The 17,852-nt window shown below is 56.3% G+C and overlaps 1 protein-coding gene across 9 annotated transcripts in view; it reads right to left on the bottom strand.

Annotated features, from left to right (window-relative positions):
• Window positions 1-17,852, bottom strand: part of DLGAP2 (DLG associated protein 2) — a 777,915-nt gene that overhangs the window by 380,114 nt on the left and 379,949 nt on the right. For 2 of the 9 annotated variants that reach the window (XM_078445211.2, XM_078445210.2), the window contains exon 1: window positions 5,772-6,041. The exons of the other annotated variants lie outside the window; for them this stretch is intronic. The gene's annotated coding sequence lies outside the window, so the exon portion shown is untranslated. Of the gene's footprint in view, window positions 1-5,771; window positions 6,042-17,852 lie in introns of those variants that run through there. 9 annotated transcript variants of the gene reach the window in all.

Below are 17,852 nucleotides of genomic sequence, written 5' to 3' on the forward strand. Positions count from 1 at the left end.
TCCATGACCTTCTGGAAAGAATAAAACTACACAGACAGTAAAAAGAGGAGTGGTTTCCAGGGGCGGAGGATGGGGAGTGCAAACCCACAGAATGTACGACACCAAGAGGGCCCTGACGTAGACTGTGGACTCTGGGCGATGACAACATCATCAGTTGTAACAAATGCACCGTCTGGTGGGGATGCTGGTGGAGGGGGAGGCTGTGCGTGCCGGGGGGCGGGGGAGGATATGAGAAATCTCTGTACCTTCTCAATTTGGCTATGAATCTAAAACCGCCTGAAAAAAAATTTTTAAAAATGCGCTGACTGTACAAGATAAGAATAAACACAAGAAGTCCCCTCATCACACCCTCCCTTGGGCGGATGGACGGTGAGACAGAGCAGGAGGGAACAGGCTTGCCAAGGCCCCCAGGGCAGAGCTGGGGTCACCGCCAGCATCCCGGCCCCGCCAGGGCCCTGCACTCAGAAGCACTCTGCTGACAGAGCTCCTGGTGGCACCTGCCGCAAGGTCTTCAAGGCGAACTGAACATGGGAGGCAGTTGGTGCACCTGCCTCTCCTGACATGGAATCGGTCCCTTGCACGTAGGAAATTTTAAGATCACCTAAAGGTCCTCGTGCTGCGGCCAGGTCAGCTGAAGCCTTTCGCGTCTACCATTTACTCCCCACAGCAGGAAGCCAGGCTTTACTTCCATTATTTAAAAGGAAAAATGTTTTATTACATTCGAGGGGTGCCTAAAAGTTATCGGACTCTGGGTTTTTGCGTCTCCACCGGCACCATGAAGACCCATTGGTTCCGTGCTGAACACCAGGTGAGTGTGATGGGCACCGGGCCGGTGCACAGGTTTACCCACTAGAGAGGAGACGGGCATCCTGGGCGTCCCGAGACGGCGTCTGTAGACCGCTGACCCCCAGGGCAGCCGGATAGCTCCCAGGGTTGCAGAGCACCCCCAGAGGGGGAAGGCAGAACCACCCACGCAGGTGCGAAGTCAGGAAATTTAAGAGGCTGGATGATGAACCACTAAATCCCATGGCCCTCGGGAAGGAGGACGGTGAAAGTAAGTGGGAAGCAATGAGCGGGGGCTCAGCGTGAGCGCGGAGGCGGTCAGGCTGACTTGACCTCTCCCTCTGGGATGGGGTCTTTGGGGCCCGCCTCCCCGGAGCTCATCTGCCTCCCTGCATGACGCCAGCCATCAGCCTGTAGGCAGACACGAGGGGGTGATGGCTGGGATGATTAATTGTGCTTCTTCTGGCTCAGTTAAGGGTAAAGGCCACAGAATCATCAGAACCCAGACCTAGGAAGGTGCAGGACCAAAGAGGAAAACCACTGCCCAGATCTGGCTGTGGTAAGTCCACCGTCTTCCAGGGAACTCTTGTGGGGAATGGGGCCACGTGTGGGGACCCAGGGGACACAGACCAGCACTTGGTCACTCCTGTGTGTCAGCATTCAGAGAACCCTGGTGGCACAGGAAGGTGGATTCAGTAATACTGAATGACCACTTGGAGTGTTTGCACAAGTAAGTACCACAGAGGGTCTCGACACACAGGAAGAGCTTGTGTGAGAAGGGGCTTCACTGAGGCTAAAGAGAACACAATTCACATGCCTGCAGGGTACCCATGTGCACGGCCATGGCAAAGGGGGATGGTCACAGGCTCCCATAACGAGTGCTTCTCAGGGAAACAGACCAAATAAAACGGTTTCCTATGAATCCCCTCTAAATCCCTGCCAGAGACCCAGCAGTTAGGGCTGGCTGACTGTTGTTTTCTGTTTTTCTGGTATTTTGTCAGGGTGAACCTCACAATGTCTCTTGGGATTACCAGGGCACCTAGCACAGCATCTTAAGCTATAACAAAAAGACGGGAGTTACTCCTTTCTTTGCCATTTCAACTGTAAAAATGCATTTAAGCCAAACATCATGGATCTGGTTAATCCTTCCTTCCCATGTGTCCTGGGGATGCCTTAGTCTGCCCTTCAGAGTGGAGCGTCCAGCTCTGACTTCTCAGTGGGGACCCCACAGGGCTCTGAGAGCAGTGGGTCAGACAATCCGGCCCCGACTGTGGATGGATACAACATACGTCCCTTATTAGCAGCAGGGGGTGGTGAGTTCATGATTTTGAGGCCGTAATGAGCTTACGAAACATCCTTAAATGTAGCACATCTTAAAACGCAGCCCTAATTTAGGATTAGAGATTGAATTATGCCTTTAAGAATGAAAATGGCAATGTCTACTTAACAACAGACACGTTTCCAGACCGGTGCCATTCAAGCCAAAACCACCACCCGGGTGCAGTTCATGTCAGACGCGCTGAGCACAGCCTCAGAACACCTAGAGGCGGCCCAGGACACAGCGATGGGGAGACAGCAGCTGCCACAGGTGGGCATCCAGGACCTCACACAGGACAGGTGCCTGCGTGGGTCCTGAGGGCCCCAAGTGTCCTGGGACATTTACTCCAGATGAAGGCCCCGCTCAGCAAGGGGGTGGGAGGGGCTGACGGTGGCTCCGGGCGGGTGGGCCGAGCCGCCTCTGCTCCGGGTCTGGTCCTAACCTGGAGGTGGGATTCGGCAGTAGGGGTGGGTGGTGCAGGGGAAAGGGGAAGCCGAGGGCACACGCTGCAGGGCTCTGCAGGAAAGGCGAACCCTGGCAGGGACGGGGACCAGGACGGAACGGACGGGGGGTCCACACTCCCACTGGACCTGGCTGCCTCTCTGATGGCTCAGCCCCAGACCCTGGACCAAGGTCATCACTGGCATTTGCTCTCAGCTGGTTCTCACTTGTATGTAATGTTAAAGGAGGAGGAGAGCCCCCAGTGGGATTCGTTCAAACCCTCTACCCCCACGAAGCCGGCTGTGGGTTCCAGCTGTGGCTACAGCCATTCTATTGGTCTCTTTCTGGTTCCACAGCTATGGCAACAAATGCTCCAAAAAATAATTTGGGTCACAGGATTTGTGGCTATTTCTCCCACAGCTTCACACCTCCTCTGACCAGGACCCCATCCCAGGGCATCTAGGGCAGTCGTTTGCAAGCACAGAAACCGGCCCGTCTACCCTGATGAACCTGTCCTATGCTTATGAACACCATCCATCCACCACCACCTGCTGACGGTGAACTCAAGAGCCGTCTGTTCCTTGGAACGTCCTGCCTCCTGGTGGGATCTCCCAGCAACAGAAGGACAAGCACAGGGCGTGGCTCGCATGGACCTCGTCAGAAAGCCAGCTCCCATCAATGACATGACATGTGGCTCCAGCAGTCCATGGAAGCGGCACTTGGAGAGCAGGCCCGGGAGGCCGCCAGACTGTGTGAAGGTGTGCAGGGGAGCGGAGTGGGGAGGCAGGGGCGCGGGTCCACCGTGACCTTCCATGTGCTTCTGCATCAGCCTCCACATTCTCTTCTGCACCGCGAGCGTGGATCTTCTTTGCCCCCCACTCGCTCCCCCGCCCTCTGTGACTCGGGCCCAGGGTCACCCCACGCTCGTCAGCAGTCCACTGACCTGGCGGCGGGAGGCTACAGGCTGGAGGCTGGGAGTGACCTCCCTGTGCTGCAGGACAGCTGTGCCTGAGTCTCCATACAATGAGAACTTCGTTGGGGGCCGGGTGACAGCTAATTGTATTGTCAACATCACTGGGCCATGGGGTGCCCAGCCATTTGGTCAAACACTCTGGATGTGTCTGTGAATGTGTTTTGGGGTTAACATTTAAATCAGTGGGCTGTGCATCAAGCCGACTGCCATCCCCAGGATAGGTGGGCCCTGTCCAACCAGTCGAAGGCCTGAAGAGAACCACAGAATTCCCCCATCTGACAGCCTTAGAACAGGGGCTCGGCTCCTCCAGGGTCTACGGCAGCCCGCCAGCCTTCAGAGTCGAAATGGGACATCGGCTCTGCTGGACCTAGACTTGCCAGCCTCCGTAACCATGTGAGCCTGCTCCTGTACATAGATTCCTGAGGTCTCTCGCCACGGGCTCCCCAACACTGCTCCTTTCCCCATGCCTCCCATGATTCCTCCGCTGCTGGCCTCTGGGTGCCTGAGCATCCCGCTGGCCCCACATCCTCCTCCAAGCGGTCGCTCCCCTGAGGTCGGGTCCCTTACTGGGACAGGACCCTGGCAGGTAAACATCACGCCCCTCCCATGCCCGTGCCATTAGTGCAGCGCCACGGAGCTCCACATGCGGCTACTGGGCGGACCCGAGCCGCACCGTCGCTCAGAGCCGAGGGCTGGCACAAAGGTACACTCGGCAAAGATGGGCACAGACGGAAAACAACGCTGAGGGCACTGTTCTCTCTGAGTCCTCCCGAGGCTCTGGTCCCGCACAGGCAGGAAGCGTTACCACAACAAAAGCACCGCACTCTGAGCCCAGGCTCCCTGATCTCCTGCATCTCTAGATAGACCCAGGTTGTGAAGGTCAAGTGTGCAGGCTTCCCCGAGGGGCCAGCACGACATCTGCATCCACGGCCTCACTGAAGGGGGTGCCGTGGAGGCCCCTGCACGTGGCACAGCCCCCCGGTCTGAGAGGGCGAGTGGCCCGAACGTGTCCGCCCGGCAGACCCGAGGACGGCCACGTTACTCCAGCAACACTGTCCCCGAGGAGCGAGAGTCCAGATGGATAGTTTTATGATGAATGAGCATCCTGGTAGGAATGGAAGCACAGTGAATCATTTGAACATCCACTGGCTACTGTCCTTGAGGACAGGAAATGAAAAGCATCGTTTTAACAAGCACCAAAGATAAACTAGGAGGGAGGCATGGGCCGCGCTCAACGATAAAAGGACAAGCAGGAGCAAGAGACCAGAAACGTGTGAAAAACACTCACTGCAAATGGAAGGAAAGGCACCAGGGGAACACGAGGAAGGCAGAGCTGCGGCCAGTGTAGATGGCTAGCTGCACAGCCTGCCGGGTTCCTCGGCCTTCCTGGCACAGAGCGCCGCTCACCGGACTCCTCCAGACGGTCCCAACTTCCCCGACCGCTTCCAGGAACCGACCGCGTACGAACTAAAGAACCTTTAGTGCCACTAAAGACCAAGTGCCACGGAGGAAGGAGGAGACTGGGCCCTGCTGGCCTCGATACCACGAGTTTTCCAGGACTTCCTGTTTCCTCTTCACCAACTCTCCACCACACCCACCTTCCTCACACAGAGCGCTTGGCGCTTCCGTGTCTTGGCTACAAAGAGCCGTCGCCACACGCGGAAGGTTCCCCACCAGAACGCACTGTTGTTCACTGCAAAAGATGGGATCGCCTTCCGGCACTAATCTGACCGAGGTCAGTCTGGGTCACGAAGACGCTTCTCCCAAGACCTCATGACCTTTCCAAGCCAACCGTGAGTCTTCAGACATGGCGGCCTGACAAACAGCTGACCATCTGAAGACCACTCCCGCATCTTTCCATACCTTGACTCTGCCATATGCGTACCTTTTCTGCGTTCCTGTACCTCGGCTTTTATCCAAAATTTTAATACAATGTCTACTCATTTATAACATGTACTCACTTTTGTTTTTCTAGTAAGAGAAAAAGAAATCGCTACACAAATTAATGGCCAAAATATATTACAAAGGAAGAGCGTAACCTGCTCAAATATTGCTATATGCTTATTTATTCATTAAAGCAGGTTCCTAAATGGTATCTGTTCAGCCGTGCTTTTAATTATTCCTACTCTGAGTGAAGACATTAAAATTTTATTTCTAGAAAATTACTCAATAGTCCAGAATGCTTTCCAGTAAATCAGACTATTGTGTGTGTAAGTATTTAAAGTTTTCTATAACTGCTTTAGAAAAGAGTCTTACTATTTCCGGTGGCTTTGCAGTGCTCCTAATGACTGGAATATCATCTTTATTCTGTCCCCCGACATGCTGTGAAAAGTTGCAGGAGCAGATCTGCAACAGCTCCAACGATTAGCCCGTTTCAGGCACAGGTTTACAAGGACCTGTGTACGTGGAGAGCTGAGTCCAAATATGTGTTTCTACTTGCTGAGCTGCTGGGCACCACCAGCGTACCCACTTCTTTTCTGTACCTCACCCTCCAAAGAAAGGACACGGGGTGAACAGGTACTGAGTGCTGGGCGAGGCAGACGTACCCACCGCCACCCATGATGTCACAGCAGGAGCCCTGATGTCACAGCAGGAGCCTGTGATGTCACAGCAGGAGCCCTGATGTCAGAGCAGGAGATGTGATGTCACAGCAGGAGCTGTGATGTCAGAGCAGGAGACGTGATGTCAGAGCGAGCCCAGCGATGTCATGTGCACTGCGGTGGCCGCCATGTGGAACCCGGGCCCCATCTGCTCTGAGCATCAGCTATAGATCTAAATGCGCTCTGGCCACCGACAGCCCCATGCAGTCAGTAAGCCGCCTTTGTCCTGTGGGCCTCGCCTTTCTCAGGGGAAAACAGGGATCGCGCTGGAGTGAGGATTAAAGGAGAAAACACACAAAGGGCTTCATGCCGCGTCCAGGCCCGGAGATCATCCGTGGTGGCAGCAACGAATGCTCCAAGGGGAAAACTACGGCCGTTAGCAGGATTTGTAGATTTAAAGCGACAAAATAAAAATATAGCAACAGCAAAACCGTCTGAAACGTGGTTGAAGCAGACGTTTTCTGCAGCTATTTCCACCGTATTCTTTGGCAACGCTGGTGTGCTGAGGGGTGACCCTGAGGCCTCAGCAGACACTGCCTCCACGCTCCATGTTCCTGCGCCCTGGGTCCCCATCATTCCCTTAGCTGGGCTCACACTGCCTGCAAATAACTGAACCGAAGGTCCCCGTTGAGCCCCAGTGGCCAGCAGAGTAATTTTTATACATACTTAAGCCAATCAATCGTCCATAAATGGATTAATCAGATAGAAAAGGCAGACCTCCAGTGAAATCACTTTGCAACACTCAACGGTAACCAGGCTGTGCTTTTCCCACGTGACTGTGTGTCCAGGAGGCTCGGCCTTGAAAGCACAGCCTAGAAGTTCAGCAATGGGTCTGAGAGCCCCCGTAGGGACCTGGAAGGGCTGTGGGGGAGGAGAAGGGCAGGCAGGGGCAGCCGTGAAGCCATCTTCCTCCCTCCCGACACACCTTCACCTGTGCTCTGTCCAGTCCCTTAGACGACTACTCCTTCTGGTCCCTTGCAGGGATGAGCAGCCCAGTTTTGTATGATGCACTTTGCACCTCAATCTCATGTCCTTCTCACTGGCAAGGTCACGGCCTCATGGTTTTGGAGAGAGGACCAGGGTGCACCTTCCTACTGTGACTTGTCCTCTCTTGTGCACCTCTGCCATGCACTACGGGTCTGTGTCCCCAAAACTCTTAGGTTGAACCCTCATCCCCAGTGCGATGGTACTGAAAGTGGTGGACCCTTGAGGGTGATGTGGTCATGAGGGTGGGGACCCCACAGGATCCCTGCCCCTCCTCCACAGGAGGACACAGCGAGAAGATGCCCTCGTGAACCAGGAAGAGACCTCACGAGACACCACACGGCTGGCGCCTTGAACCCGGACGCCTGGCCTCCAGAAGCGCAGGATTCATCCCTGCCGTAGATGGGCTGCCGGGCCTATGGCACTGCGTGTGCACAGCCGGCCATCTGTTCTCGCCCGAGGGGCACGGGCTGCGGGAGGGTGCTGCCTCACTCGCTCCTGGGGAGCTCCCCGACTGCCGCTTGCTGGCTGGGGCTGCGGCCGCCCTGTGCACCTGCACCTCTCCCATCTCCACTCACGGCTGGCGGGAGTCCCGTCCTCGCCTGGAGCCAGTGGGTGGGAGACGGTATGTCACTGCCTCTGTGCGGGAGTGCGTACTACCCCCCCAGCCGGCTTCTTGCCCCGTCCCCCTCTCCCACGTATCTCTTCTCCCAACAGCTCTGGCCCAAACCGAGCCTGAGCAGAGAACAGGTGCCACCCCTACCACAGAGTCCGAGTCCTGAGTCTCCCTTCCCCCAGCTCCCCATCCTGCCTGATGCTGTCTCCTCCTGAACAAGGCATAGGGCCTGGGATGAGTGGAGGGGAGCAGAAGGGAGGGGAGGGGGCCTCAGTGGCTCAGCTGCTGCTCCCACCTCCCCCGGGGTCTCTGTTCGCAGAGCAAACCTTCCCATCTGCTCTGGGCCACCCAGCGAACCGGGCTTCGTGCCCACGGGCTGTGACCTTGGCCGCAAGGTGTGACTTTGCGGATCCTGGGGCAGAGCTGAGGGCTGGGGGCAGTGCACGCAGAGCTTGACCCCTCCAGCCTCTGTTCCCGCTGGCCGGCTGTGCCCCTCGTGAGTGTCCCAGGCCAGGTCAGGGCACCACCCTCCGGAGTGTGGTGGCACAAGGTCCCTAGAGCCCCGGCACTGAGGCTGCAGGCATCGCTTCAAAACAACAGGAAGTGTCCCCAGGCTGGTTTTAAGTCAGACCACAAACTGGACGCTTATAAAAAAGCCTTTTCACTTTCAGGGTGATGGGCAGTTCACGGGGTTGGATGGGGGACGCGCTCACTAAAATAAGTCAACCCCTCCAGATGCGCCATGTGAAGGTACCCGAGTTTGTGCGTGTGCAGCCTGTGTGAGCATGTACACGCACACACGCACACAGACAGCCAGGCATGCACGTTCCCAAAGCTGACATCCGTGTCTTCGTGGAGGTTCTGGGGACACGTTTCCGCCCCGGCAGCTCATCCAGACCAGCCGCTGAACAACATACTAAGCAGAGTCCGGGGTCCGGCCACCTCACCTCTGGGACCCCGCCTGGACAGAGGATGGCAGGTGGGCACTCTGCTCTCAGACACTCCCGTCAGGGGTCCCTGTGCTCCCAGAAGCCCCCGGGCTCACTCCGGCGCCCGCGTGGTCCTGGCCATCTGTCCGTCCATCCTGACCATCAGCACCACCAGGTTCACTCTCAGACACAACACATCAGGCTTGGGGTACAGGAGCTGCTTCTCCCACGGCTGGAAGGCTTGTGATTTTGTTTGTGTGTTCCCACCCTTCAGCTGTTCCAGAATTCCGGAAATTCCAGCCATTCCCCGGACGAGCGCGTCTCAGACTGTGGACCAGTGTCACCGGGAGCCTGCTAGGCGCCTGTTCCTGGGACCCCCCCCCCCCCACACTCCTGGGCCTCCCCCTAGAAGGAGGTGGCGCTGCTGGTCAAAGACGCCCGGAAGAGAAACTTCTGGAGTTTCCGGGTCGGACTGTGCGTTACAAGGATTCGTAGGTTAAATCCCTGCCAGCCGCCTACTGAGCCAAGCTGCACCGAGAGCAGGTGCTCTCTGCCCCGGGTCAGAGGAAGAACAATCAAACCAGCAGAGCAGCAAACAAGTGCGGTCGCCCCATGGAACCCAGTCCACTGACTCGTGCTAAGCAGCTCCGGGGCTCAGGACACGCACGACGGTGAGAAGCGCCTGACCCGCAGGCCTGCCTCTCCAGCCCCAGCGACTCTCACACGCAAACACAAGGGGGGCTCTGGAGCTCTTCCCAAGGCTGGCTTGTTGTCCGTGAGGGGATGGGCAGAGCCCCACCCAGAAGTGGGTTCTAGACGGTTCTGTCATCCCTGCAGCTGCCCCCCAGTGGGGCCTTCCGAGGGGTGAGGGCTCATCAAAGAGGTGCCTGCAATCAAGAACAAATCAACTCCCCAGACTCGTCTTTTGGCAAGATGTCTCATGACTTAGAAATCAGCCCTGGAGTTAAATCCAGCGCCGCGAGATCCAAGCACGACGAGCCTCAAAAGCCCGGCAACGGTTCTAAATTCCATCTCCACACCCAGTGCAGACTGTGGGGTCGTGGAGGTGAGCCGCAGCCCAGGCTCGGTCTCTAGGGCGGCCACACCGGAGGGAGGTGAGATTCTGCCCTAGAGGGCAGCCTCCCAGGGTCCCCAGGTCACCCTGGTTGTCAGGACTGCTCCCCAGAACTGCCCCTGCTGGGAACCTCAGGAATGTGAGGTTGCTGTATGCAGACGGGCCTGAAATTCCCCCAAGGGGGTGGCAGGGGGACAGGGCACAGATGGTGGGAGACACATGACCTCTGCCAGACCCCAGGCTCCTTCCTCAGGAGACCTTAGACCTCCTGGGAGGAGCAGAGGAGCCCAGGAAGGCTTGGAGGCATGAGGCTTTCATGGGCAAAGAGCTTGGAGCAGAGGCCCGGGGCTCGCGGGCATCGGCGGGGGGGGGGGGAGGGGGGGTCTCCAGAGCGTGGCCTGCACAAGTCAGCCCCGGGGAAGGGCATGCCGCGTTCGACCATCCTGTCACCAGGACACATCGGCCACCTGTTTCCCGTAAGCTCACGTTTACCCAGCATGTGACATAAGGGCAAGTGGCTGCATGTGTTTCCATCAGCACCCCCGCTCTGGGGACTCTCCAGCATGACCTCAGGGGGGTACCTCCTCCCCAGGGCATAGATGCGCATCCCCTCTGTGCCTCCCTGTCTACTGCCCTCCAGCTCTATCATCTGCATATCCCCCCGCCCCGTGATGGTGCCTGTGTCGGCCAAACAGCAAACTCAGCACTATCAGGTGAGCAGCCCGCCCACCCCTTGGGCGCCACGGAGGGATGTCACCATCCACCTGGACCACCATGCAGGGACGTCACTGTCCACCTGGACCACCACGCAGGGACATCACTGTCCACCTGGACCACCACGCAGGGATGTCACCATCCGCCTGGACCGTCATGCAGGGACGTCACCATCCGCCTGGACCACCACGCAGGGATGTCACCATCCGCCTGGACCACCACGCAGGGACATCACTGTCCACCTGGACCACCATGCAGGGACGTCATCATCCGCCTGGACCATCACGCAGGGGTGTCACCGTCCACTGGGACCACCACGCAGGGACGTCACCGTCCACCTGGACCATCACGCAGGGACGTCACCGTCCACCTGGACCATCACGCAGGGACGTCACCGTCCACCTGGACCGTCACGCAGGGACGTCATCATCCGCCTGGACCGTCACGCAGGGACGTCATCATCTGCCTGGACCACCATGCAGGGACGTCACCGTCCACCTGGACCACCACACAGGGACGTCACTGTCCACCTGGACCACCACGCAGGGATGTCACCATCCACCTGGACCGTCACGCAGGGACGTCATCATCTGCCTGGACCACCATGCAGGGACGTCACCGTCCACCTGGACCACCACACAGGGACGTCACCGTCCACCTGGACCACCACACAGGGACGTCACTGTCCACCTGGACCACCACGCAGGGATGTCGCCATCCACCTGGACCATCACGCAGGGACGTCACTGTCCACCTGGACCACCACGCAGGGATGTCACCATCCGCCTGGACCGTCACGCAGGGACGTCATCATCTGCCTGGACCACCACACAGGGATGTCACCATCCACCTGGACCATCACGCAGGGGTGTCACCGTCCACTGGGACCACCACGCAAGGACATCACTGTCCACCTGGACCATCACGCAGGGATGTCACCATCCGCCTGGACCACCACGCAGGGACGTCACTGTCCACCTGGCCACCACGCAGGGATGTCACCATCCACCTGGACCATCACACAGGGATGTCATCGTCTGCCTGGACCGTCACGCAGGGGTGTCACCTTCCACTGGGACCACCATGCAGGGATGTCACTGGCCACGTGGGCTGTTGCACAGCCCCTCAGTACCTCCTGCATTCAAGGGTCGTCCAATCTGATTCTACACACACAAGGACATACACAGATTCTCCATCTGTGTCAAGCTCTGTGATGCAGAAGACACGGTCCAGGCCGGAGAGGGGCAGTACAACACAGCACGAGGCGTTCGGGGTCTACTTTCGCAGCTGAGGAATCACAGGGGAAAGGGCCAGCCTCACAGAAGTCGGGAGGCAGAGCCGTGTCCCTCAAATTCCTACATTGGAGCCCTAAACCTAGCACCTCCCTAAGTGACTAGATGGACGAAGGCTTTTAAACGGGGTTAAGGTAAAAGGGGGCTGTTGGGGAGGCCCCAACCCGACTGTGCTGTCCCCACAGGAGGAGGTGAGGACACAGAAAGGCAGAGGGACGACCACGTGAGGACACAGGACACACCATGTCTGCAGGGCACCAAGAGGCCTCAGGAGGAACCGGCTGGCCCACACCCGGATCTCAGGCTTCCCGCTGCCAGGACGTGACAGGTGCAGGTCTGGGATTTAAGCCACCCATGCGGGGTCTCTGCTACGGCGGCCGAGCTGACAGAGATGCGCATCATAGGAGAGGAAGACGCTCCCTTTCTCCCCCCGGCCTGCTCTTCCCTGCTCTCCTTTCTTCCTCTGCTCACATCACTGACACCCTTACGTTTCATGTTCTATATTCTCCTAATATTCACTTTCCTCGTCAAATTGTGACTCCATGAAAACAGTTGCTTTTGGGGAGTGGAGCCACAGCCCTCGGCCTGGAGCAGCTCGTGGCCCACTTGTAAGAGCTAACACAGCCCCGTGAAGAAGTCAATGAGAACGGGACACTTTTCCGTCTAGGAAACACCTTCACCCCGTGACAGAGCACCAGGTGCTGAAAGCCGGGTCCGTGCTTGCTGCTGTGTCTGGAAGCCAACCACCACACTCGGGCTGCCACTCTGCCCTTCGGCCCACAGCCCGGGAGATGAGGTTTTGCTGGCGGGACGCACTCACAGCAACCCTCTGCGAACTCCAGAACACGAGACTGCCTTCCCTTTCCAAAACCTGCCTCTGCCACTCAAATCAAAGTCTGCACAGAGGGCTGTGCTCCAAAGGTCCACCCATTCTGGCACCAGAGACAAGCCCTGGAAATCCACTCCACTGTAAGCAGATGTTTCTGCCTGTCTGGGCGAAAAGCCTGCGCTGAGGGACCACCACGAGGGGAGTGTCATGCCATCGGGAAAACAGCTACCGCTGCAAATGTGTGTGTGCGTGTGCACACGCTGTCCTCTGTGCAGATGCATCGCACGCACGTGCACACACACTCAAGGAAACTGAGCCCGTTACGAAAGAATTTGAGATAATTTACAAAACCAACAATGGAATGCTGAGACCCACTATCTAAAAGGTGACCAACGGCACAGAACGGTTACGAAGAGGAAGAAGCGACAGGGCCCCTACTCAGCAGCGACGCGTCAGTCATGAAGAGACGGCGAGGGCGGGGCCTCACCTTCAAACTTTCTCCTATTGTGAGAGCTTCTTCACACCAGGTTAGCTGATGCTCCCACAGATGCCTGGTGGAAAAGTCCAGAAATGGAAGCAAATATTAATCAGGCTAGAATGAAACATTCTTGTGCTTTATGGGAGAATCAGAAATGCTAAAAGCTTCCCTGAGCCTATTGGACTCATTTGGAAGCATTTTGACTGAATGACACGTGTCCCTTCAAACCTGATGTGGCGGTCCTCAGGACAGCAGGAAGGGTGAGACGTGGGCACCTCCCATAATTAAAATGTAAGCAAAACACACCCGCCTCTAACATCTGACAAGATGCCTATCGAAAAGTAGAATCGAATCCTTTGGAAGAGATGTTACAAATGTTTTTCTAGAAATGCCTTAAGAAGAGTTATTTCTTTTGAGATTGCTATCAGTTATAAAATAAGCCAAGTCCTAGGGATGTAAGGTGACTCTATTGATCCCACCATACTGCATAGTTGAAAGTGGTGAAGAGAGTCAACCTCAAAAGTTCTCATCACAAGAAAACAATGTGCGACTATGTGTGGTGATGGATGTGAACCAGGTTTACTGTGGACACCGTTTTGTAACACATACAAATAGCGAATCATTCTGTGGCATGCCTGAAATTAGTATAATTCTATATATCAACTGTACCTCAATAAGAAAAAGAATTATTTCTTAAGAAGGTACTGTATGACTCAGATATGTAGAAAGCATTTTTCTTAGTGGGATACTTAAAAAAAAAAAAAGCTTTCTGTCCTTATATGCCAGGCAGCCCTAGGATTTATTAAGGCTTCCCTTTAAAAAACACTTCACAATGTTTTTTATTAATGATACAAATCCGCATATATCAATATAATAAATAAATAAATCCATACGCTCTGATGCTATACTTCAGCCCTAGGTGATCACATACATTTTACCGCCTTCACACTTGGTAGAAACACCGTATCTGAGGTGCACTCTTGCTGCTTTGTGCAAGCTCACTTGGACGGGTGCCTCACAGGCAGAGGCAAAGGGAGAACCATGGGCTGTGGACCCATCTCTAAAGCCCAGGCTGAGCGAGGGATGTCTTCCCTGTGAACGCTTCTCTTCAGCCCTCACCGTTCCGATGCATGTGCTACGGCTGACGCTTCCGTGGGCGCCTGCCAAAGGTACCAGCAAGGTGCACGCGTCTGGCTGCGGTTTGCTGGTTCACGACCCGGTGGCGCTCCCCACCGTGGCTCCAATAGGAGAGGGAGGGATGCGGAATTCCACAGATAAAGACCTCTGGAACTTTCCCCACGTAAGGACACAGGAGGGCCCCGTACACGGAGAAGGGGCAGCCTTGTGCGGCACGTGGGGCGGCGCAAGACCAGAAGCCACGGACGCCCTAACGTCTGGGCGGGTGACAACCCCACAGCAACAAGAACAGAAAATCACCACCGAGTGCAAGGTGAGCACGTGCACAGAATGAGTGAATTCCGGGACAGTCACCCTTCACAGGGGTGGCCCGGAGCCAGAAAGGGCAAACATAATTATAAAAGAGGATTCTTTGAGAAGCACAGGATTCTAAATTATAGGTCTAAGTCGTTCTATTTTGTTTCTAGCAGGATAAAACAGCACCTACTGGGGCAAGACCCTGCACCTGCCTCTAGGAGTTTGTGGCCCACGGAGCAGACCAGACAGAGCCCCCGCGAGCTCTGGGATGTGTCCTTCTCAACACAGCCACACCAGCGGCCAGCAGCAGGGCACTGTGACGCACGTGGTCTCCCGCACAGAGGAAGGAGGCCCGGGGCGGGATCTGGAGGACCTTCTGGAAAATGCTAGCCCCGGCCCCACTCTGCCCATCTCCCTGCCTCCGCACATGCTCCCCTGCCTTCTGGTTAGCCACTCACCATTCAAAGCCCAGGCAGATGGCCTTGACCTTGCACCTACAGCCTCCATCTGTCCCCTGCCCTCAGGCTGCATGACATTCTGGCTCCTCTCCTTACATGTCTGTCTCCCTGTTGGACACGGGTCCCGAAGGGGTTTGTCGCTTGGTCACAATGGTCCCCTCACCTCATCAAGTCAGACCGGAAAAGAGCTTGTGGGATTTTTAAGTTGCCTCTAGATTATTAAAAGTGTAAATCCTGAACCCTAAAATGTTAGTTCTATGCCAAGGACCAACAAATAGCATTGCCTACATCATCTGAAGCAACTGCTCAGACTCTAGACTCCGTTTCAGGATCCCAATCCTCTCGCCTTGAAAAAAGCAGCTGGCAGGGTGGGACAGATGACGACCCCTCCCTGCGATTATTTCCAGTCTCTCTTGTCTGCGGTTTTTGCCACCCACAGTCCCTTGCTCTGTGGCCGCTGCTCCTATCCACCTGAGGAAGCATCCAGGAAGAGTCAAGATGCTCCTTCCCACTCGTAAGGGAGGACGTTTATCACACAAGGTGTGGGCACTGAGCCAGGCCCTGCGCATCTCGCCCAGTTCCCATTTTCACTCCTTAGACCCCATCACACAGTAATACTGCTGTCAACCACCGTCCCGTTTCACAGACAAAGATGCTCCGGCTCCAGGATGGGCGGGCAGGCGGCCTGGCCAGCACCCCTAGGCACAGGCACGCGATGACGCCCTGCAGGGGGGAGTCCGGCCGCTCTGCATCCCAGAAGCATCCGGGCAGCTGTGTCGCAGACACCTGCCTGACACAGCACGTGGGAGCATCCTTGTACGGCAGCGAAGTTGGCCGCGGCCACAAACCGTGGAGGGAGGTCTGTCCCGTCGTTTGCACGCCCAGACTGCCAGGCACGGCGCCGTCACACGGCATCACCACACGTGCCTGAATGACCACAACCACCGTTTCTTCATTACCGGAGGTAAAAGCTTCCGCTGGTCTTTTTCTAATGGCTGCAGATTGCGGTGAATGAGCGCAAATGAGCGGGACGTGACGTCGTCTACGTGCGGAAGGAGGTCAGAAACTGTGAGGTGCCCGCTGGGGCTCTGGGACGAATCGTCCCCTTCCCCCAATCTCTGATACGCTGACCGTCCTGGGTAAACGTTCCCATCTTAACTCCTAGCTACGGGCCTGTCTTACCTGTCCCCACCTTGGGAGTTCCAGTCCCCACCACAGGCTGTTGGGTGTCCAAACGCTTGTGCGTGCCATCCTCACTTAACGCTGGCAGAAACTTCTGCTCAGGTTCGAATTCTGTGTGAAATGAATTCACACAGTTGAAAATACCTTGACACGTGACCCACAGAAGACTATCTGTGTGACTGAGCATATTTGGTGCCATCTATCCTTGGAGGTCTGTTATTTCGTTAACCGTTTGGAGTGACAAGTTAGTGGTTCCGAAGGAGGTCCCATCCTGACGACGTGGCAGGGGACACCCCCAGGCCTTTCTTCACTGCACGACACGGAAATGTCCTTCCCGACGCTGACGGCTCAGACACCGTACCAACAAATTACGGCCCAACTGCTTGCCAAACGGGGAAGCAACATATACTTAACTCCCTCGGGCTTGCTTGTAGGGTGAGTCACTGGGCCTGTTGGGAGGTGCTGTGAAATTTCACGAGGGCTCCAATGCTGTTATTATCGTCCCTGTTTTACATGCAGTTACCACGTGGCCTGTGCTATTCTGGTGACACGATGGCATCTTCAAAGTTACTAAAGAGCTACCCCTGCGGCTGCATCTTGACAGAGCTGCTGAGAATAACTGCCTTGCACGCCAAGACCACGACCCCCCAAAACCCACTCCTGTTTCCTTGACTGTGGCCTGAGCTTGCTCTGTTTGATTTGGGAACAGGGTGAGAATGAAAGGAAGACACACGACGTCTCTCGAGTACCACGCGGTATCTGGGGCAAACGTCTAAGATGCTGGGCTGCGGGCCACAGGGTGGGTGCGGCAGGCAGGCGTGGAGGCTGGAGGAGGAGTCACGTCCAACATCACAGGAAGACTGGGATCAAGTGCAGTCCGGGGACCCTGCGGCTTGCTCCTCAGAGAACCTCCAAGACGACGTCGACCCCTTAGGGCCAGTGCAGGGGACGACTTTCAAAACTGCCCTGCAGACATGCTCACAGCAATTCCCCCGGGACTTTCCTTCTCCCTCAGGGTTATTGTGAGGCTCCAACAGCTAAGTCTGTGGGCGCTGCTCTAAGGCCCACATGCGTGTGGCCGAGAGCATGACCGCGTGCACAAAAAGGTGATGGAGAAGCACCCCAAAACTCCTTCTTGACGTGGTCACACTTCTGCCGCTGCAGATCGTGATAATAACAAGGAGCTACGTTTGCTATTCCAAGGGCCCCCATATTTTCCAGATGCTCTGACATCATGGAACCCGTGTGAATAATCGCCACACCACGTGCTCCGGGGCCAGGCACTGCCCTCAATGCCTCGGACATATCGATCCATTTTAATCTTGACACCAGCCCTGCCAACGTGCCCTCACCAAACCTTCCATCTGACAGATGCAGACACTGAGTCATGGAGGGCAGTGGTCCGGGAGGTCACCCAGCTGAGAAGTGGCCACGGCAGGACTTGACCCCAGAAGGTGGTCTCCAGGGTCCCAGCGCTCAGCCGCCAGACCCTCGTCAGCACAGGGAAATGGGAAAGGAAGTGCTGGGGTGGGGACCCGCATCTGGGGGACATGGTCGAGGGCAGGTCCAGATGGAGCCAGGACTCCGTGCTGTCTGGTTCCGGAGCACTGTCCATGGCTGGCTTGAGCCTGTCTGTGACTATTTAAACTACGTACTGGGTCTCATGGCATTTCCTCATGAGCTAGTTGCTGATTTTTCTCCCATGAATCTTGTATTCTACTGCTTTTCCCTGTGGTTTGGTGTTTT

Source organism: Panthera onca, chromosome B1 (genome assembly GCF_046562875.1).
Source record: "Panthera onca isolate mPanOnc1 chromosome B1, mPanOnc1 haplotype 2, whole genome shotgun sequence".
Classification (NCBI taxonomy): Eukaryota; Metazoa; Chordata; class Mammalia; order Carnivora; family Felidae; genus Panthera; species Panthera onca.